The following is a 21,707-nucleotide window of genomic DNA, read 5'->3' on the forward strand; positions in this document are numbered from 1 at the left end:
TCCTAACTCTAATGTCTTTAGGATATTCAAGATCTTTTATTCTCCCAGGGCCTTTCTCAAGTATAATGGCACGGAATTCATTGTTTAAAGATTGCGGCCATGTGCCAATGTCATCTATATCCCATGCTAGTACGGTTTCAACGGTTGTAATTTCTTGTTTTGTGTCTGCATCTGTTTCAGATGATTGTTCTGTGTGTTGTTGCATTTCTTGAGCTTCGTCTGCATAAAAATTTTCTTCGGCAGTTACTTGATGATCTTGATCAACTTCGTTGTTTTCATGACATACAAACTTAAGTATAGAACCCTTCTGTGCTTGTACAGCTAATCCTATTTCATCTTTCCATTTTCTTTTTTGTGACCTGGAAAATTGTTTTCGATACGACATAACTTATAAGGGTATTTTTTTAAAGAAATAACTGTTTAAATGATCAGATTATCAGAAATATTATTTAAAATAACGAATATAGGATGGTCGTGAGTCTGTGACCTTGAGCTAGAGTGAAGACCCCTCACAAGGCGCTCTGCCCTGACTGAGACACAGCAGAGTTGGAAACCCATGTTATTTTTACAAAGCCACATTTTAGTTTTAAATGTAGAGTGGGCATCAGTCTTAATGTTAGTTACAACTCTCTATCCACCTTACACTGTAACTAGAGCAATGGCATTACCCAGTTTAATAAGCTGGGTTTCTAAACAGTGGCAAAATAGAACATTAGTTTTACTCCTAGGTAAAGCACAAAGTGACCAAAATGAAGTCAGCACAGAATCCTCTCATCTAGGTTAAGGCAGCACAGAAATGCTACAGAAGTCCTGTTGTGCCTTGTTTTTGTTTGGCAAGACATTAGCAATAGCAGCCCATTTGGGGCCCGGCCAGAAATACATGATAAATCACTGCCTCTAAAGTTCATCAAAACCAGACATTTTCACAGCTCTAGCATGATCTGCTGCACAGATTCTTCACAAGTACATGTCCTTGGCCTTTTTAACTCCTATTAACCGTGTATTTACTTTATGAAAGTTGGACAAAACACTGTGAAAACGTAAGACATTGGCTGTCCAACCTCTGGGCTCGCAAAAGCTAAAGTGACTCACGGGAAAAAAAAGCAAGAGAATCTTCGTACAACATACAGTCATTCTATACACGAGTCAGGAGATGGGCATATTCCAGTTGTTGGAGGGCTCTATTTAGCAGTAACAGGGCTATTGGAAAGCCAGTCAACATTGTTTGTTTCTCTGATGAAAACTGGCCCACTCCCTGCCCCGAACCAAACTTGTCACAAATAATTGTCAACAACTTAATTTTCTGCTTTTGGCTAAGATATTGATTTTTTTTTTAAAAAAAGATTGAAATTGGATTCAGGATTGTTAGCAAGGATTTTTGGCAAACAAAGTTGTTAAATGACAATCTAAATGGCAACACAGTCCTGCTTTCATGCTTGGCTCACTCACCCCCCAGCCTGCTGGTCCAACAGCTGCAATAGAGGAGAAGATAGGTGGAAAACTGCAGGACCCCCAAATCCACCTCTTGGGGTGCAGCGTGGCAACAGCAGCAGCAAACCCTCAGGTCCGATCACACGTCACTGGGCACCACCACCAGCCCCATGGGCCATGATGAAGTTAGCACAGCATCTGATCTCAGGGACAGGGCACCCACGGAGCCACAGCAGCTCATCCTGCCCTGCACAGCTCCCCCTGGATGAGATGGATCGCTGCCAATCCGGGGGAGAGACGCGCTGCCCTGCTAGGGTGACCAGATGCCCTGATTTTATAGGGCCAGTCCCGATATTTGGGGCTTTGTCTTATATAGGCACCAATTACCCCCACCTAGGGTGACCAGACAGCAAGTGTGAGAAATCAGGACACGGGGGTGGGGGGTAATAGGAGCCTATATAAGAAAAAGACCCAAAAATTGGGACTGTCCCTATAAAAGTGGGACATCTGGTCACCCTACCCCAACTCCCATCCTGATTGCTCACACATGCTATCTGGCCCAGCCAGTTGCGTGTGACCATTCCAATCATAGAATCATAGAATATCAGGGTTGGAAGGGACCCCTGAAGGTCATCTAGTCCAACCCCCTGCTCGAAGCAGGACCAATTCCCAGTTAAATCATCCCAGCCAGGGCTTTGTCAAGCCTGACCTTAAAAACCTCTAAGGAAGGAGATTCTACCACCTCCCTAGGTAACGCATTCCAGTGTTTCACCACCCTCTTAGTGAAAAAGTTTTTCCTAATATCCAATCTAAACCTCCCCCACTGCAACTTGAGACCATTACTCCTCGTTCTGTCATCTGCTACCATTGAGAACAGTCTAGAGCCATCCTCTTTGGAACCCCCTTTCAGGTAGTTGAAAGCAGCTATCAAATCCCCCCTCATTCTTCTCTTCTGCAGGCTAAACAATCCCAGCTCCCTCAGCCTCTCCTCATAACTCATGTGTTCCAGACCCCTAATCATTTTTGTTGCCCTTCACTGGACTCTCTCCAATTTATCCACATCCTTCTTGTAGTGTGGGGCCCAAAACTGGACACAGTACTCCAGATGAGGCCTCACCAATGTCGAATAGAGGGGAACGATCACGTCCCTCGATCTGCTCGCTATGCCCCTACTTATACATCCCAAAATGCCATTGGCCTTCTTGGCAACAATCCTGGGGGCCGCCGAGGAAGCGAGTCACTTTCACTTTCATTCCTCAGCAAGAAGCCAGTTAGCCCCCTGCTTCCCCTCATGCAACCCAGCCCTGCCAGAGGGGAGTGGGGGGGAGAAGAATGGACATTATCGGGGGCGGGCAACAAAGGATACTGCAGCCGCCGAGCCTGCCTCACCTCACACCGGGGGAGAGAGTCACACTCACAGGTGAGTGCCTCCTTCCCCCACCCCTAACCCCTCCCCTTCCCAGAGAGCCCAGTCGCCAAGCTCCTCCGTCAGACTGTGCTGCGTTCGGCTCTCTCTAGGACCCAGCAGCCCTGCCCTAGGCAGAGGGGTGCCCTACGCAGCTGCCTATTCCGCCTATGGCTAAGGACGGCCCTGCACCTGTGATTAGGCGGCTGGCGCCGTCAGTGGGTCAATGCCTCACGCCTCTAACCATACACGTGACTGAGTTCCAATCCCCGACCCAACGGACTTCCTGTTTGACCTGGGGCAACTCACGAGGGGCTACAGTTTTCCAAAGGCCTCCACAGCTGCAGTTAGGGTCAAAAAATGTTAAACTCTGACAATCTGACCATCACATTTGGTGCCTAAATCAGTGGGAGCTGAGCTCGTTGGGAATCAGACCCTGAACCTCCTTGCCACAGTTCCCCTTTGTAAAATAGAGATAACGACCCTCCCTGTCTCCCACCCTTTGTCTGTTTAGACTGTAAACGCCTTGAAGCAGGGACTGTCTCTCACTGTGTTTTTACAGCCCGTAGTACAATGCAGCTTTGATCTCAGTTGTGACCTCTAGCTGCAATGGTGATGCTGATAATATATAACAACAACAGGGGGTATTTTGTATCATTGTCATTATTTATATTGCAGTGACACCCAGAGGCCCCACTCAGGATCGAGGCCACTTTGTGCCAGGGGCTGTACAAATAGAAAATAACCCCTGCCCCAAAGAGTTTGTAAGGTACTGGTGCTTTTTCTTCTTGAGATACGGGCCCAGATCTGCTCCAGCTACGAATGGCACAAGCCTGGTTATCCTAGATTGGGCCTCAAGATATAAAGTACCATTTTGTTCTGACTGCACCATAGGAATCTTTATTGCAGAGCACTGGAATTACTGGCTCTGCAGAGACGCATGAGCATGTCCAGGATGGGTAGAGCGGAGAGAGGGCTGGAGTTCGGGAATGAGATCGCGCATTGGCAGAGCTGGGTGGGGTCTCAGGAATGGAACAGCTGGGGATGCTGTAGGTCAGCGTGTGACTCATCAGCTGAGCTGAGTCGAGAGCGAGGACATGCCTAGCCCCTGTTCTCACTAGCCTTAGCCCTTGTCAGTGTCACCAGATTTCTGTTTCCCTGAATCAAGGTGGGCCATTTCCAGCACGAATCCAGGGTTTAACAAGAACGTCAGAGGAACTGTGGGGGGGGGGGCACCTTGATTATCATACACATTGTAAGGAGAGTGATCACTTCAGATAAGCTATTACTAGCAGGAGAGTAGGGTGGGGGGAGAGAAAACCTTTTGTAGTGATAAACATCCATTTTTTCATGGTTTGTGTGTATAAAAACATCTTCTGTATTTTCCACAGTATGCATCCAATGAAGTGAGCTGTAGCTCACGAAAGCTTATGCTCAAATAAATTGGTTAGTCTCTAAGGTGCCACTAGTACTCCTTTTCTTTTAACAATTAAGATGTAGTCTCCTGTCTATCAAGGAAAAGCTGTCCAGAGAGGGAGGTTTAATAGGATGCTGCTGATTTAGTTTGAATACAAAAATTTGAGCTACCTTCAAATATTCTGACCAGGCAGCGAAAATAAAAGATCCCTGGGAAATTTGAAAACACAGTTCCTGTTGTTTTTATACAATATTCCCCAGGGAATGTTTTATTTTCTTGTCTGCCCTCTGCTGGCTAAACAGGAGCAGTTAGTTACTAAACAATTGCCAATGTTGCTAGTCAAGGGTAAATTCTGTTCTCACACAGGTGTGTGCAACATTCATTGGGCTGAGATCCCATGGTGATGAGGACAGCACCAATTAGGATTGAGTCCTTTAATTCTCTCCTTAAAACACACCCTTGTCACGATAATCACAAAACACAGACAAGGGGTTCACCAGCTGGAGCGCTATGACCTCTGCTTATTCCATTAATCAAAGATGTCTCATGATCTCGTGCTTAGATTGTAAACTCTTTGGGGCAAGGAGCATCGTTTTGTTATGATGCACAATAGGGTCCTGATCCCGGCTTGGTGGTCTCTAGGCATTACCACAGTTCAAATAATAATAATAGAATCAGACAAATGCAGGGCTGGAAGGGACCTCGAGAGGTCATCAAGTCCAACCCCCTGCACTTAGGCAGGACCAAGTAAACCTAAACCGTCCCTGACAGGTGTTTGTCTAATCTGGACTCTCTCTAATTTATCAACATCTAGGTGTGGCACCCAGAATTGGACACAGTACTTCATTTGAGACCTCACCAGAGCTGAATAGACTGGGACGTGTCTTCCATAGGACACTTCTGTTAATATACCCCAGAATATTAACCTTTTTCACAACTGTCATCACATTGTTGACCCAAAGTTGATTTGTGATCCACTAGAACCCCCAGATCTTTTCCAGCAGGATTTTCCTAGCCATTTTGTAGCATTTCATTTTTTCCTTCCTCGGTGTAGTACTTTGCACTTGTCTTTATTGAATTTCATCTTGTCGAGTTCAGACCAAGTCTCCCATTTGTCAAGGTCGTTTTGAATTCTAATCCTTGTCCTCCAAAGTGCTGGCAACCCACCCCTCCCATCTTGGTGTTATCCACAAATTTCATAAGCACACTGTCCATTCTATTAGCCAAGTCATTACAAGAAATATTGAACAGTACGGCCCCAGGACTGATCCTTGTGGGGCCCACTAGATCCACCCTCCCAGTTTGACAGCGAACCATGGGTGATTACTCTTTGAGTATGTTCTTTCAACCAGCTGTGCACCCACCTTATAGTAATTTCATCGAGACCGCATTTCCCTAGTTTGTTTATGAGGTCACGTGAGTCTGTGTCAAAAGCCTTACTAAAGTCAAGATAGACCATATCTACTGCTTCCCACATCCTCTAGGCCAGGAACCCCATCAAGGAATGGGGTCAAAGAATGTAATAGCTTGCTCTTATCTAGCACTTTTGTCAGTAGATCTGAAAGCACTTTACAGAACAGGTCAGTATCATTATCCCCATTTTACAGATGGGGGAAACTGAGGCACAAGGCAGGGAAATGACTTACCTAAGGTCACCCAGCAGGCAGGGGCAGAGCTGTGAATTCACCCAGGTTTCCTGAGTTCCAGTCCAGTGCTGTTTCCAGATTTTGGCGTAGGTACAACCAGTAAGGATCGCAGAGTGGTGTTATCTGAGAAGCTGTTTGGGGGAAAGGGTGAAGAAAATGATTAGGAAGCTGGAAATGAAGTAGTTAGAATAGGGAAGGGTTTAATATTGAAGGGAAAATGCCATTTTTTTCCACCAGGGGAGTATCAGAGGTACATTTTGGCGGAAGTTTAAGCACCTACTCCTCCAGTTGCCACTGGCCCCTGGGATCAGCGTCTCTGGGCTTTGGCTGCACCCGCCAGTTTCAGTCATGAATCATTGCTTTCCAGACTATTGCACTTGGTTCATATTAGTGATCTCTGTTGTTCCAGTCCTGCCTCACTCAGCTAGCTCTGCCAGGGCACCTCGGTCCCGTCCTGCAGCACCCACTGCTATTCCAGCCTTGGGATCCTCCAACCCCAGCTCTGCCAGGGCACCTCGGTCCCGTCCTGCAGCACCCACTGCTATTCCAGCCTTGGGATCCTCCAACCCCAGCTCTGCCAGGGCACCTCGGTCCCGTCCTGCAGCACCCGCTGCTATTCCAGCCTTGGGATCCTCCAACCCCAGCTCTGCCAGGGCACCTCGGTCCCGTCCTGCAGCACCCGCTGCGACTCCAGCCCTTGGCATCCCACACAGCTCTGCTAAAGCACTCCAGACACCTCCTGCTGAGAGAGACCCAGTCATAGCAACCCAGCCACTCACGTTGGCTGAGGCACTTGTTATGCAGGCAAATGCCCACTCGGGACGAAGATGCGCAAGCCCCGAACTCGCTTTCATTTGGCCAAGTCTGATCCCTGGACTGCACAGCTCATGCATCGCACCAGCTGAGCCTCAACCCCCCCTGTGGGTTTCTTTCTCAGTCTAATCAGAGGTACTCATGATATTTTCCCCCCGCCTCTGAGCAATCCCTGTGTAGTGTTCTTGAGAGAGAGAACCAGGCTTTATTGATGAAATCGCTGCTCAGACATGGCATGCCCCTCCCTCCCCCCATCCCATCCCATCCCATCCCTGCCTTGGTAGCATTAGCGAGGAGCCTGCTGGATGGGGGCAGGGAAATATGGGCCATGTTACGCAGCGGCCTGTGGTGATCACGGCGAAGCATGTGAAGGGGCTTGGTGGCAGCTCTGGCTGCTGCCTCTCATGCTGTAGCTGGTGTTGCCGCGTGAGCGAGTGGCGAAAGAATCCTAAGGTTTAAATAGTCATTAAAAATAACAAGCCTCCTGGAAAACGAAGCTCTCTCTCTCTCTTCCGAAAGCTCTTGTGCTCCCAGCCCCAGAACGTGCAAGAGCTTGGGCAGCAGGCCAGGCCAAACTGAGTCACAGGTGCAATCAGGGGATGGTGGCGCCCTGTGTGATCTGCCCAGTGCCACGCTCGCCTGCCGCCTCTGAGCTTGCCCCGCTGAGAGTCCCTTGGATTTCTGCCGGGGAGGGGGCTGGGGAATCGGACCCCCAAGGTGCTTTGGTTAAAGCCCACTCAGCACATTGTGCAAGGGAGACTTGCCTTGGGTAGCTGCTGGCTATGGAAAGGGGCCCTTGGTTTGGCGTGGGTCGTACCAAGCCGATGCCTCGGCGTGATTCAGCTCTGGGTAAGTAGGGAACAGGGCGTCAGCTCCAGAAACAACCCAGAGAGGCTAAGAGATCGGGGGCGTTTGGGCTTTAAAATAAGAGTGAAGACTGGATATCGCTGTACTGCCCTGGTAGATGCAGAGGGGACCCCCTCCCACCCAGATGGAAACAGAAGCAGCGAAGGGAAGAAAGAGAAAGAAAATACACTGAGCTTCTAGGGCCAGGAGAAGGTTTAAAGGCTTGGAAAACAGGCCTGACCGTGAGAGACTCAAAGAGCTCAATCTGTTGAGCTTAACAGAGAGAAGGATAAGATCTGACTTGAGCCCAGTCTATAAGTACCTATGTGGGGAACGGGAATTGGATAATCGCGAGCCCTCCAATCCAGCAGACAGAGGTACAACAAGATCTAAGGGGAAGCTGGACAAATTCAGGCTACAGAGAAGATGCAAATTTTGAACAGCCCCTCCACCTGCCATCAGCTGGCTCAGCCCCAACGCCCCCATACTCCCAGGGGCTTAGGACACAGGGGAAAAGGCTTGCAAACCTGAGCTTGCAAGGATGAGCCACCCCTGCTTTGACCCGCCCCAGGCAATAGCTCATTGCCTTGGCCTAGCCCTTTTAGGCCAAGAGTCTTGGTAAATCTCAGTTCAGACTCTCAGGATGAGGAAGACCAATTTTACTAGCCCGGGATTAAAAGAGATGAGGAAACTGGAGCACAAAGAGGCAAAGTGACTTGTCCATGGTCACCCTGTGAGTCACTAGAGCAGCGTGGGGATGAGCACCCTGGAGTCTTGGTGTCCAGGCTGCTGCTGTAACCATTAGGCCATGCTCCCTGCATGAAAAAAGGGCAGCGCCGTTCAATCCCAAATGGTCTCGCTGAGGCTTTATTAACACAAACGAACACACACACGCACACAGCCAGCACCTCAGTTGGTGTCAATCTGCGTAGCGCCATCAAAGTTAATGGCGTGATGCTGATTTCCACCAGTGTAGGCAATGGCCCCACTGGCCGGCGGGGAGGGGAAAGATGTTTGCAGCATGCTGTGCTGTGAGACAATAACAGCTAATGATCGTCTCGTATTTGCCCGTCTCCTTATTACCATATTTCAGCGCTTCAAAGGGCTGCCCTTCTCTCCCCTGTTCTTCTTTTTTATCATCGCTCCAGAAAGTCTAAGCAAGTCAATTTGAGAAGGTGATGGCTTCTCCCCCTCCCCCTCTTTTCCTTCCTTTTTCTCTGAAAGACATAAAAATAAACTCACGCGCATTCAATGGGTAGAAATTATGTGTGAGCAGCCGGAGCCTCTGGCTAGCTGTTAAAAATCTTTAATAAGTGCGTCTCTCTGTCATCGAGAATATAAAAGGGAATTGAAAGGGGAGATTAAACACAGGGAGTTATGTATTCGGCCTTCTGCTAAATCCAGAGAGGCTTGTGTTTCTTTTCTTTTCCCCCCACTACCTCTGATCTGCCTCTGGTGTAGCTTTTAATGATGCCTGGATAGGAAGGGAAGAAAAGCTTATGGGACACATTTTGGGAATAGGCTCAACTGATCATCAGATAGCGCGGTCGATCCCAGCAGGGGGAGGATGGCTGGCTTGGGAATGCACTAGAATGCTATTTTCTCCTCCAGGTTAGTGGTTGTTCCAGGAGCCTAGTTCAGTTCCTTGTAGAGATGGCTCTAAAGAAATCCCCCACCCCGCTGGGATTTCTGGGGGAGCTCGGTTCAGAGACTAACATGCCCCTGATTCCAGGTTGGGACGAAAGCCAGAAAGGGCCAGTGGCCAGTTTGTAGTAGTAGGATTTTATGTTTGCATTTTATATCATTTAAAATAAAAAGTGAAAAATAATAAAATAATAATGTAGCATATATTAAATGTATTGGTGTATGATTTCATCATATCCTGCCAGCCACCCTTTTTGAATAGCAGAAAGAAATGGCCTAATGGGCCATTTGGTAAAGATGCATCAGCTGGATTCTGTGTCTGGGCTGAGTTCAAGGCAGTAACAGACATTTTAAGGTCACTATTTTGTTGTAGGTTTAGCATTTTAAAATATGTAAAAGAACGCCATGATTGTTTTCTTGTAAATTGCAACTTGATGTTCCTGTTCAAAATGTTCTGTGTAAATTAATTCTGTTTTGTGTGTAAATGAGGAATGTGGGTGTAAAGAGGTAAGTGTGAAGGTCATCGGTGAACCAGATGTACGAGGGAGGAACCAGAAACAGATGCAAGGGCGCCAGGAGGCTGCATCACGCCCCTATTGAAATGTCAGAGGAGGGCAGATTGACGACTCTAAAGATGAGACAGGCACCTATCAATGGCAACAAGATAGCTGTGATCAAAACCAGCTTGGGATAACTCTCTGAGAGACTTGATGAAAAAACAAGATAAAGGATGAGAAGGACAATTTAAGAAAACAAGCACTTGTCAAACAACAATTAATAACAGCATAACGGTGCAAAACTCATTGGTCCCAAGCAAGGAAAATCACTATATAAACATGGGGCCTTGCCATGAAACTTTAGGTTCGTCCTACCAAAGCTTCCCCCAAGCATCGTGTCACAACTGACGGGACCCAGCTCCTCCCTACCGGTGATCAACCTAGCTGGCCACTAGGTTGATCCGGACTCTAAACTGGTAACTATAACATCAACTCGCGGGACAATGTGTGTGTGGTGTGATTGAATGCTAATTGTTCTATCTTCAGTAAATGCAGCCTATTGCCTTTCCCCCTGAAAAAGATCCTGTGTGCTTCTTATAAGCATAACAAGTTTTTGGGGGGAAATGTCACAGTGATGTCTGATTTCTGCCACTGTGAGAGCTGAGTGTCTGAAATCCAAACCCACACCCCAGAAAGCTAGAGTAAAACTCATTCAGGTGCATCAGCCCGAGCTGCAGTCACGCCCGGCGACTGCAGTCTAGACACCCCTTAATCATCAGTGGGAGGGAGCTTGGTAGTCTAGTGGGTCAGAGTTAAGGACTGAAGAGCCTGGCTTCTAGCCCTGGCCATGCGACTGACTCCTTATGTGACCTCGGCAAAGCCATTCCCAGCCTGGTGGAACCTTGACAAAGTCCCTCGATTTCCCTGCGTGCCCCTAAGCAGCATCACTTCTGGTGCATGTATGGAGGCTGCCTTCTAGGCTGTGACACCAGGGATTGAATCGGGGCCCTGCAGAACTAAACCGCCCAGGTTCCCTAGCTGCGGGTGCAAAAGCCTCATGCCCTTGGTGGATCAGGCACGGAGGGGCACCTGCCACACACACTCACCAGTGGGTTACACCTCAGTCAACCCAGCTGGTGCATGGAGCAATGCCAGCCACCTCCCTGGAGCTGAGGGCTGCATCTGAGTGGAACTACCCTGCAGAAATGACGTACACACAAAGTTGCCCTGGGAACACAATCAGGACTCTCCTTAGGATAGGAGTAGCCCCCAGCATGGGCACTCTTGGAACCTGGGCCCTGGCAGTGTCAGTATTTGCTGCCCCAGGGCCCAAGGAATCCAGCAGACAGCCCCCCGCCCTTCTTTACCACCTGGCAGCTGCTTTCATCTGTGTCAGATACCGAGGTTTTTTCATCTTCGCACTAGCAAAGACCTGTGAGACTGGCGGGTACGGTTGAGAGCGACCAGGCAGCTGGGAAGAGAGAGAGAGAGTGACTAACAGAGACTGGAGAGAAAACAAGGCCAGTTTCCAGCATGTAACCCTTTGCACACAGGGCAGGATTGTTCTGCCAGGCAGGGTGGAATGAGCCCCCCATGAGGCTTTGCTGTGGGGGGGGCAGGGGGCGAGACTGCACCAGGCAATACTGGCCCCGCTTCCCAGCTGGAATAATCTGGTGTGTTGATTGCACCAGTTCACGCTGGTGGCGAATGTGGCTCAGACCTCCACCGTGTGAGTCACTTTCTGAGAAGGGCAGATTCCTGGAACGTGTGCGGAAAAATGAGAAATCCCTGCTCTGATCCTGTATGCCCCTTTCCCTTGTGTCCTCAGCCCAGGGTCCCTTAGGGCCAAGCCTCCTTTTTTCCTGTCCATTCTTTCCTCAATCCTCCTCTCCCTTGTCCCCGTGACCTTCTTTCCCCTTACGCCAGCTCTCCCCTTTGCAGGGGCACCTGCTATGCTGCATGGCTGGCTGTCCTCTTTGCACTGCCTCCTGGGGGTGACACCCGGCTTCTCTCTGCAGCACGCCCCCTTCCTGGGCAGGCAGCGAGGTGGGTAGCGCCGATGTGGGGAGAAGTGGCTAAAAGCAGCAGCGGTGGCCAGTTCTCTTCACTTCCCCCTCTTGGACAAATCTAGCTCCCCTGCCCCACAGAATGTGGGGGAAACACAGCCTTATGCTCATCCCAGGTCACCATTAACCCAGTTCTGCACCCAGCGAGGAGCCCTGGTCTGAAGAACACGCACACTCCAACCAAGGGTGTCATTTGCAAAGGAGCAAGAGGGGGAACAGACTTTGCATCAGTCAATATGCTCCATTATGTCTTACACTCTTTACCTGCCCTCCCCCAATGTTCTAGGGGCTGACACAACTTTGCCCCTACCTCTGAATTGCCTCTGTTCTACCCCTCTCCTCTGTTTCTCGTCAGCGCTCCTCTCAGCTGGAATACCCACCTGTGGGATGCTCAGTCTCCCCCCCGCCCCCGGCAAGGTCTGCCAGGGCTCCAAGATGGAGTCTGAGACAAGAACCCTCATCCCCCATCACTCGTAGCCTAGCAACGAGAAGGTACCTGACTACAGAGGCTGGAGAGGGAAGTCGGACTGCGTTGGAGAGGCAGCAATCTCAGTGCTATTCCTCCTGGACGCTACCTGCTTTGTTCCTTTTCCCCAGCTCACTTTCTTTAGGGGCTCCTTGACAGGCCTTGTGTTTTCTCTGGCTCGGTAGCCTGTTTATGGATGTTCTTTGGGGCGGGCGGGGGGCGGGGGGGGGGCGGGGGGGGAGGCTGAATGGGGCATAATCACAGCCCTGCACTTAAATAGCTGCAATGAACTCACCCACCGGCCAGCTTGGTGAGCAGCCCAGTGACTGTGTCGGGTTTTAAGACAGAAGTGGCGGGGGAGTGGAAGAGTCTCGTTTCTCAGTATGACACTGAAGAACAGAAAGGCAAGGAAAGAGCCTTGGATGTGACATACAGGATTAATTCATGCATTCATGTGAAGTGCTCTGCAGTTGCCAAGTGCTGACTTGCTAGTTTGTATCATGACCATTGTTTATGATGATGATGTGTTTTAGCCCTATCTGCTCTATTGAACAGACACAAAGCACACGGCAACAGCCGCACATCGCAACGCTCCTGAGGAACACAGACACACCGCTATGTGCTGAGAGACACGCAAAAGTCACACACCTGCACAAAGGCGCACACAGGTATGCCCACAAATGCATGCAGTGCAGTCACCCAACAACACACACGGAGGTATGTGCGTGCACACACGCATGCATATACACACAGTCAAGAGCACACACACACTCCTGCATATACACACGCACATCACATTATACCTTCTCACACACAACTACATTCACTCCGAGAGTTACACAGAAACACACACAGAAATAGAGACTAAGCCAGCGACACTCACAGACACACCCAGCACTAACTCACACGCATCCCCCCCTTCACTTTCGCTCTCTCTGACACCCCGCCCCCGAGTTTAAACTCCAGCCTTTCATTTCCACTGCAAGCGCCCTCCCACTTTATGCTCCGCAAAGGCTCCGGGCGTGGCACTTGCAACGCCCTTCAGGGAAGAAAGCAGATGAAATGGCCAGCAAGTGGGAAGAGGGCAGAGATGGACAACAGAAATGCTGAACCACGGCCATGCGCCAAAAGGCGACACTTTATTTTTCTCCGCCGGGGCTGGTTTGGAAGCTGTGTGCCGTCGGCCCCAGAAGGCAGCTGCTGGAGGCCCCTTGGCCGCCTGTGCTGAGAGGATTTGAAGCCGTTACAGGGGTGTACGGGTGGACTATTCAGCAGCGTTCAGCATTGGCCAGTCTCTGCACCCATTGCAGGCAGCAGAAACTTCACCATTGAGTCCAATGGGAGCAGCAAGAGGCCGAGTGCCTTTCAAAACCCCACCCCAATTTGGATCTATGGGTAGGGTAGATCCATACTGCAATCATCGGTGTGACTGCAGTGCATGTAGACTTACCCAAGCTATGAAGCTGCCGCGGCATGGGCTAACCGCTCGAGTACATCCCCAGGGTCCCACAATGACCCATGTTGCCATGGCTTCACTGCTGTCGTTACTGACGCTCGCTTGCTCCAGTCACCCCCTCTGGTTGTGCTGTAGACGTGCCCTGTGAATGTTCAACACGTGTCAGGGCCAGGATGTCTCTTCTCGTCATGCTCAGGAGAGCGTGGATGAAATGCTATGCCTGTGTTCCATGGGCGATCAGACTAGATGGTCTAATAGTTCCGTCTAGCCTTCAAAATCTATGAAAGTGCCAGAAAGAGCTCAGTGCCCAGCATGACACCCTGTGACAGTCTGTACACCTATATTCACCCCTTTTACAGGACTATGGTAAATTTTGTACAAAGTATGCCTTGGGAGGTATCATTTGAAAACTCATAATTTGCTGATCATTATTGTCCTGGTAAAATATGTGTGACACTATTGTACGTAAAGTTATAAGATTCCTCTGAATGGTATTACTGAGATGTGTTGCAAGTCTGGGGAGCATTGTAGTGGGGGAGGGATCCTGACTGAAAGAAATTCAGCCAGTAAGACTGCTAGAACATGTGGCAAGAGAGAGAGACTTTGATTTGAATTCACTTAGCTTGTTAAGTAAGGCATTAGTTGTGTTTTACTTTTATTTCCTTGTAACTAATTCTAACTTTTATGCCTCATTACTTGTAGTCACTTAAAATCTATCCTTCCATAGTTAATAAACTATGTGTTTTATTGTTTTATCTAAACCACTGTGTTTGGATCAAAGTGTATGGGAAACTCCATTTGGCATAACAGGATTTGTGCATATCATTTTCTATCAATAAAATGATGGACTTTGTATGAGCCTGTATTGTCCAGGAGAGAGCAGGGCAGTAAAAGACAGACATTTCTGAGGAAAGTTATGGCCTGGGAATTTGCTGTGGTTGTTCTGCAGTATAATTCAAGAGTGGCTGGCTGCAGCATTCATACAATATAACTAGGAGTAACGTGCATGCTGTGGGCTGCGGGAGAGCAGACGAGGAGCTCTCACAACGGAGCAGTGTAAAAGGCTGGAGAACTGAGGGGATGCAGCTGTTCATTGGTGCAGCTTGAGCCCTGGGTAATGTCACACACCTATAGGCAGATATTCAGAGGAACTCTGCACCCAGCATGCCTCCAATGGGCTGAGCTCTTTGGAAAATCTGCCGCTGTGACTGTGGACTGGCTTTGAGCTGAGGATGAAATAGACCCCCCGCCCCGTCCCTTGCCTCTTTTCACCTCCTACCTTCCCTATGACCTCCTCTCTGCTAGTATTTCTGTATCTGCTCCTCCCTCCAGCCTCTCCACGCCTCTTCTATGCTGCCCCTGTGCCTGGAACACACTCCCGGAGGTAGATCCTGGGACTCCATTGACCCCTATGCGCTCAGGCCCTGGTTGGTAACGCCACTAAGCCTCTCAAAACCCTCCTTAAAGATCCACTCCTGCCATGATGTCTACACGGAGCCAGCTGAACCCAGCTGGATTGTAGGGATTTGGGGGTAACCTATCTGACAAGAAGAAAAGAATTCATTGCACTTGTCACAGCCCTGGTCTAGCTCCCCCTGCTGGATGTTCACCATGGGCCACTGGACCCATGCGCTTTTAATCTTCCCTTGGTCAGGGTATTCTCCAGCACTGTCTCTTTCTTTGGCTTCTCTGGTGCATTTCCTGAGCACTGACTCTCTGTTTGATTCCCCTTCACAGACGTGGGACCTCATGATCCAGCTGGCCTAGGGCCCCCAGAACTTGTGCTGACCTGCCCAAGACACCTCCCATAGCCCAAGCACACCATTCCCAGGGCTCCAGCCTCATGGCACTCTGGTTTACAGCTTGCCTCTTCGTGGGCATGTGATAGTTAAAGCACAAACCAGACAGGCTTTGCAAAAGGGATTCTAAAACAATCACTCTTTACTTTAAACAGCACAAAGAACATAAAGATCTAGACAAAACAATAAACACCTGTACGCAGTTCCCTGCTTCAGTTTCCTCACCACTCTTGAGCAGTCTTTGGGACTTAGTCAGAATCCCCCAGTGTGTCTAGCATTCTCCTCCTGCACAGCCTTGCTTTCTGCTTCTGGTCTCTTCTCCCTCTCGCAAATAGCTGCTCAGAGAGGTTGTCCTAGAAAGCTGGTGTTCCACTTGGTCAGTGACCTCCAGATCAGCTTTGTCAGGTGTTTAAAGTCCCCTACCAGGTGACCAGTGCTTCATTTGTAATGAAAGAGGTGCTGGGGCTAAAGCAATCCCGGCTAAAGTGATTTTTTTACTTTCATAACTGACGTGGCAAGCCTATGAACTGCCAGGCCCAGAGGTGCCAGGGCTCAGCCCCAGCACAAATTAAGCACTGCCTGTTACTTAGTTACCAGCCTATCTGAGTAGACTGGTTTTCTTGGTTTGGCCACTTTGTTCAAGGGGGCATCCATTGGAATAGAGGACCATCAAAGTGTAACAATCCTCCATAGCTAGCCCTGAGCCGCCATCCCTTGGAATTTCCTTGCAAGATAGAGGTACCATTATGTGAGCAAAAGCAGGCCAGCCTTACCATCAAAATGGTATTTGAGATGGATACACATGGCAAGCTCATCATCTCAAACTGGGATTTGTAAATTTCCTCACAGTAATAGTCAAGATTTCCATTGCTCTGGCCAGTTACCACCTTGACTACTTTACTCCTCTATTGTACGCCTTCCCTTTTCATTGCCGAGTTATCTTCTAAACAATCTTGGGCAGGGGTCCTGCCTTATGTTGGGTTTGCAAAGTGCCCGGCACCTTGCGTGGAGACTGCCAAAAACAAATAATAATCAGTCTCCTGAGACATCCACTCCCCTTTTTTTAATGCCTGGTTTGTGGGGCTTCCCAAATTCTTATTCCAATAGCATCTAGAGAACCCAATCTTCATCAGGACCCCATTGTGCCAGGTGCTGTACTGAAACATGGTGTGAGAGAGAGAGACCCTGCCCTGAAGAATTACAATCTAAGTAGACAGAAAGGAAGTACTCTTAGCCCATTTCACAGACGGGGAACTGAGCAGCAGAGAGATTAAATGAGTGGACAAAGGTCATACAGGGAGTCTGTTGCAGAGCTGGCTCATGCTGTCCTTCTCCCCACAGCCCCTGCCTGGAATTGGAGCTTTAAAGTATGTGCACTTGAACGCCACATCCCAATGCATGCAATGGATAACTATTGCCAGGATACCAACATGATGCATATTATGGGAACATCACTAACATGTCATATTCTCAGCTTGTCACAAGTCATATTGTCCCTGAGGAGCAATGACTCATGCTGGCAACAGTCATTGCTGCTGTGTGGAAGAGGTGCCACTTAAAGCTGCTTGAAGTGACTCTGATTTTTGCCCCGGTCCTGCCGTGCAGCGTCTTGAATATGGGCCTTGGCACTGGACACGCCTCTGGTTTGGAAGACCACACCCACATTTTTTTCTACTGCCCACACACACGAACACCGGGCAAGCCACGCAATGCTCCCATTGCACGCCCCGGGTTGATCCACCGCTGCCCTGCACCTGCTGGAGCGGTTTACGCCAGTGCAAGGCGGGAGAGCTTCGCACGCCGCTAAACGACCATATAAGATGCTGCACAACAGGGAACCAGGCCCAGAAGAGCCATCAGATAGCTTCCCCTTTGGAAGAGGGGTGCGCACAGGGGATGCAGGATCACATGTTTTAAGAGAGGGGGCTGGAGGCAATTTTCAAATATCCACCATGCCCAAGTGGGGAACACAGCAATCGCCCCTTACAGAGCATTTCCCTGCCGCCTGGTGCTCTTTTAAATCCGGAGGGCACAATCCGAACTATCACTCTTTGTATGAATACAGTAATATAATAAAATGAAGATAGAGACTGCAGGGTCCTTTCTGGCCAAGGGTAGCCAGGACCGGCTGCAATGACTATAGAGGGGGTTCTTTATTGACATTTCTGGACACCAAAGGACCCTGTGGTTCTCTTGGGCTTTCATCTATCACAGCGTGTGTTGCCTGGTGTACCCTCCAGGGTCTCCTAAATCCTGGCCTGGATTCGGCAGTTATGGCAGGGACTGGTGGGTAGAGAGGGTTGGGAATTTTTTGGCAAACAGTTGTAATAGAAAGAGAGAGCCTGAAACACGGGGCCTGGTATGAGACATGCGGCCTGAACAAAAATCAGCAAGAGTCAGGCCCCGCGACAAAGCAAATGCCTGCTTACAACGTCACTGTAAATATGGCAGAAATATGGCTGGCACTGCTAAAACACAGGCGCTCCTAAGAATGCGGCACTAGGTATTCACGTAAACACGTTCCAGAGGTGTAGTACCACAACACCCCAAATAAACCAGTGCTGGCCAAACTTTTCCTGTCGCACCCCCCATTGTCAGTCATGGAATCTGTCCGTACCCCCTCTCCATTGCTACATTGTTGGCTCAGCAGAGGAGCTTGAGCTGACGGCGGGGCTGGGGTTCAACTGGGGCTGGAGGAGGAGCTGGCCTGGGGACAGAGAGGGAATGAAGGGAGGGAAGAGCTGGGCTGGGGCCGGAGCTGGGCTGCAGAGCGGGGCTGGGTGGCACTCCCCCAGTGGGGCTGGCCCGGCCCCACTGTGTGCCCCCTGAATGTTCCTCTGTGGCCCCCACAGTTTGGGGGCCACTGGTATAAACACACTCCCCAAAGATGGTACAGGGACACATTGACCCCTTCCACGGTAAGGTCAGGATGACAGGGTAATGGATGGAGATGTACAGGATGTCGGATAGTAGCTAACCACATCAGACGGGTAATATGTAACTTGCTTGTACCCATGTATTAAAGAGGGGGGTCACAGAAGGGACGTCCTTGTCTGGCCTAGGGGGCAGTGGAAAGTCCCCCACTGACTGAGCTGGCCCATTTTCATGGGCATACATGTTTTAGTGTCCTGTAGAGTCCTTTGTTGGCATTAAACCTGGCCAAGAGCCTTCGCCACTGACCTGAGTCCGCGGTTTTTCTGGGTAATTCTTTCAAGGTCTACCTGGTCAGAGCTGGGACAGCATACAGAGAGAACAAACACACAGCCAACAACTGTGACAACAGTTTTCCCATTGAAAAAATGTTGATTTGTGAAAACCAAAACTGGTTGTGGGAAAGGGTGGGGTTCGGCGCATGTCTCGACTCCAAACATGGTCAAAAAGCAAAAAGCAAAAATGTTCAAAATTATTGAAGTAAATTGTTTCACCTGCACTGAGATCATTTGTGTTTTGTCAGTTCATGAAAATGGTTGAGATTTTGATTTTTCCCCCCCAAATGTTTGAAATCTGCAATATTTCCCTAGGACAGGAAAGCCAGTTCCCTCCCAGCTCTTCTGCTGAGGACAGAGCAAGGAGAGTGGGAGTATGGTTACATTGCAAAACAGACCCTTATTTTCATTTTCTGGAGTTTCCAGCACTTTATAAAAATTGCAAATGATGCCCCAGTGGGCAGAGGGAGGCATGTTTTTGCTAAAACATTGTTGATTTACTATTTCCCCTGCTTTCTCTCTCTCCCCCAAGCCCAGCGGCATTCTTCTTTAAAAGGGTTGTGTTTCTCCCCATCTCCATTGTGTTGCTCCAAGAGTGTTGGTTCTGACGCAAACAGCGAGTGTGTCCTGCACACACTGCAAACCTGAAAGGCCACTGACTGTTCCAAGCTCCGTGGATCCATAGCCCTCTCTCCTGAAAGACATGGCCCCGTAAGCTGCTGCCGCTGGCTGTCTCAGCGGCGTAGCTGCCACCTGGAATGGAGTGTCATGTCTAGAATGAGCAAACGGGCAGCAGCTGAGCGCTTAATGGATTTGGAACGAAAGGGTGAATTTACTGCCTGGGGGCTAGATCCTTGGGGTAATCAGTGTAGCTGGAGTGTAGCTGGGGAGGGGAAGTGTAAGTCTGGAAGGTTATCCTCACCGACGCTAACGTCACCCGACATTGCAGGAGGAAATAATGCCCTTTGTAGTTTCTCCTGTACTTGTGATGGCAATCGGCGTGGTCTCAACAACACCCTAGATTCCTGAACTGGGGGAAAGTTCAGAGCCAGATCTTAAAGTCCTAGCCGCAGTTCTCTGCTGCTGGTGGACTGTTGGTTCCCAAACCTTCCTTGCCATATTGACAGAACTCATGTCAGAGACAGGGTGAACTGATGTGGTACCTGGTGTTTTAGGGGTCACGTGGGTGCAGGGATTTGGAAACTCTATTTCCGGTTGTGGAATGGGAATTGGGGTGTCACTGTGCTATAGAAGAGATATGAGACTAGGGCTTTTACAGAGGGCTCTATCCTGGTAGATGATGGGCACGGTGCTTCAACAGGGAGAAATTAACAACAGTCAGAGAAGGAAATGCACTTGGTGCAATTCAGCTAAATCCTAAAAGCAGCCAGAAAATAGATTCAAACGTCCATGCTTGATGATGATACCTGAAATTGACAACACCGGTGCTACTGCAGCATTCAGAAGTTGGTAGGGATTGGGTACTGAATTCGGCAGGGAGACTTGCAGGTGAGGGGAGAGATGAAAGCAAGACTCAGCATTGTGTGTGTGTACCGCCCTCTAGTGGTGCTGCAGGTCAGGACTGAGGTCCACAGGCCAAACGGCCTGTGGGGTTAGAGCAGAGGTCCCCAAACTGTGGGGTGTGCCCCCCCGAAGGAGGCGTGGAGGAATGTTCCGTGGGGTGGAGGGGGCGGCACGGCCCAGGCCAGCCCTCATGGGGGGCAGGGCGGGAGTGCCACCCAGCCCCGCCCTGCCCCCAGGTCTGCTCCAGCCCCGCCGCCAGCCATGGCCCTCAGCCAGGGCTCTGCTTGTGTTGGGGACCACTGCGTTAGGGTCTCAGACATGGAATATTAGAGGCTGTTGTGGGTTAGAATTGAGGTGCATTGGCAGAGCTACGGGGGGGGGGGGGGGTCCCAGCAGGGGGTGACGCTGCTCAGGCTTGAGGGCTAATTGGCTTAATTGGGAGGGAGTCAAGCAGGCCTAGAACTGTTTTTAGGTGGGCCAGACAGGCCTGAGGTACATTGGCAGTCAGAGCTGGTGTGAGGGAACCAAGCACTGCAGCTGGCTTTTGCTAGGTCCATTTGCTCCCTCCTTTTTTCTCAATTCTGAATTCCATCCTCAAGCGAAAACCCAGTCGGAGGGAACTGGTGGGCTGCATGATCAGCAGAGTGAACGGCAGGGAGCGGGAAGCTCCGGAGACACTGGATCTTAGAGTTGCAAGCTACACGAGTTTCCCTTTTTCACTGCATGCTGTGTAGCGACCTACCCAGCATTAAATCCCCGAGCTCCTTGGCCTGACGCCTCACCACTCTCCTCAGATTGTTTACTTTACACTTCTTGGGTTGTTTTCTCCTCCTCACCCTTAGGCAGCTGCCAGGTTGGAGAAATAAGCAAAGAGCCTGAAACTGATTGATAGCCCAGGGACTCTATCGGGGACTGGATTCTCCTCTTCTCCAGTGTGAGCATCTAGAGCAGGGCTGGCCCAAGTGAGTCCCCACAATGGGGTGGCGTAGGTGACCTGCTGGGGGTAGGAGAGAGAGATTGGGGGTGGGATGGAGGGCAGAGTGAGTTGGGGATATTGCCCTGGTAGAAATACTCTCCTGGTGGGGTGCTGGTTGTGGTTGGAGGGAGGGAGAGGTTCAAAGTCTGGGCTCGTAACACAGCCAAGCCAAAAATAAAAAAGAGGCTGAAATGTAACAGTTAAAAGTAATGAATAAGAAAAGTTCTCAGGTGCACACAAAAGACGGGAGAAATCAAGATGCCCAGAAAGGCTCAGCACGCACAGTCAGGACCATGTTCACTAAAGAGATTAGCTTTTATTTAGGAACCTAATTTAGGGCCAGGTTTTCCAAGGACCTGAGCACCCAATGGGCTGACCTGTGGAAAATCCTGTAGGCCCTCAACTGGCAAACACTTACTCGCATGAGTAACTTGAAGCACATGGGTATGTACGGCATTATGCACATGCATGAGTATGCAGGACTGATTTCAATGGAGTTACGGGCCTAAACCCCT

General features: G+C 49.7%; 1 long non-coding RNA gene across 3 annotated transcripts in view; it reads right to left on the reverse strand.

Moving 5' to 3' along the window:
- Positions 1–21,707, reverse strand: part of LOC125624580 (uncharacterized) — an 88,403-nt gene that overhangs the window by 20,880 nt on the left and 45,816 nt on the right. For all 3 annotated transcript variants that reach the window (XR_012665506.1, XR_012665507.1, XR_012665505.1), the window contains 2 exons: positions 13,682–13,829; positions 5,900–6,030 (listed from right to left, as the gene is read on the reverse strand). This is a non-coding gene — a long non-coding RNA (uncharacterized LOC125624580). The remainder of the gene's footprint in view (positions 1–5,899; positions 6,031–13,681; positions 13,830–21,707) is intronic.

This window comes from Caretta caretta, chromosome 19 (assembly GCF_965140235.1).
Source record: "Caretta caretta isolate rCarCar2 chromosome 19, rCarCar1.hap1, whole genome shotgun sequence".
NCBI lineage: Eukaryota > Metazoa > Chordata > Testudines > Cheloniidae > Caretta > Caretta caretta.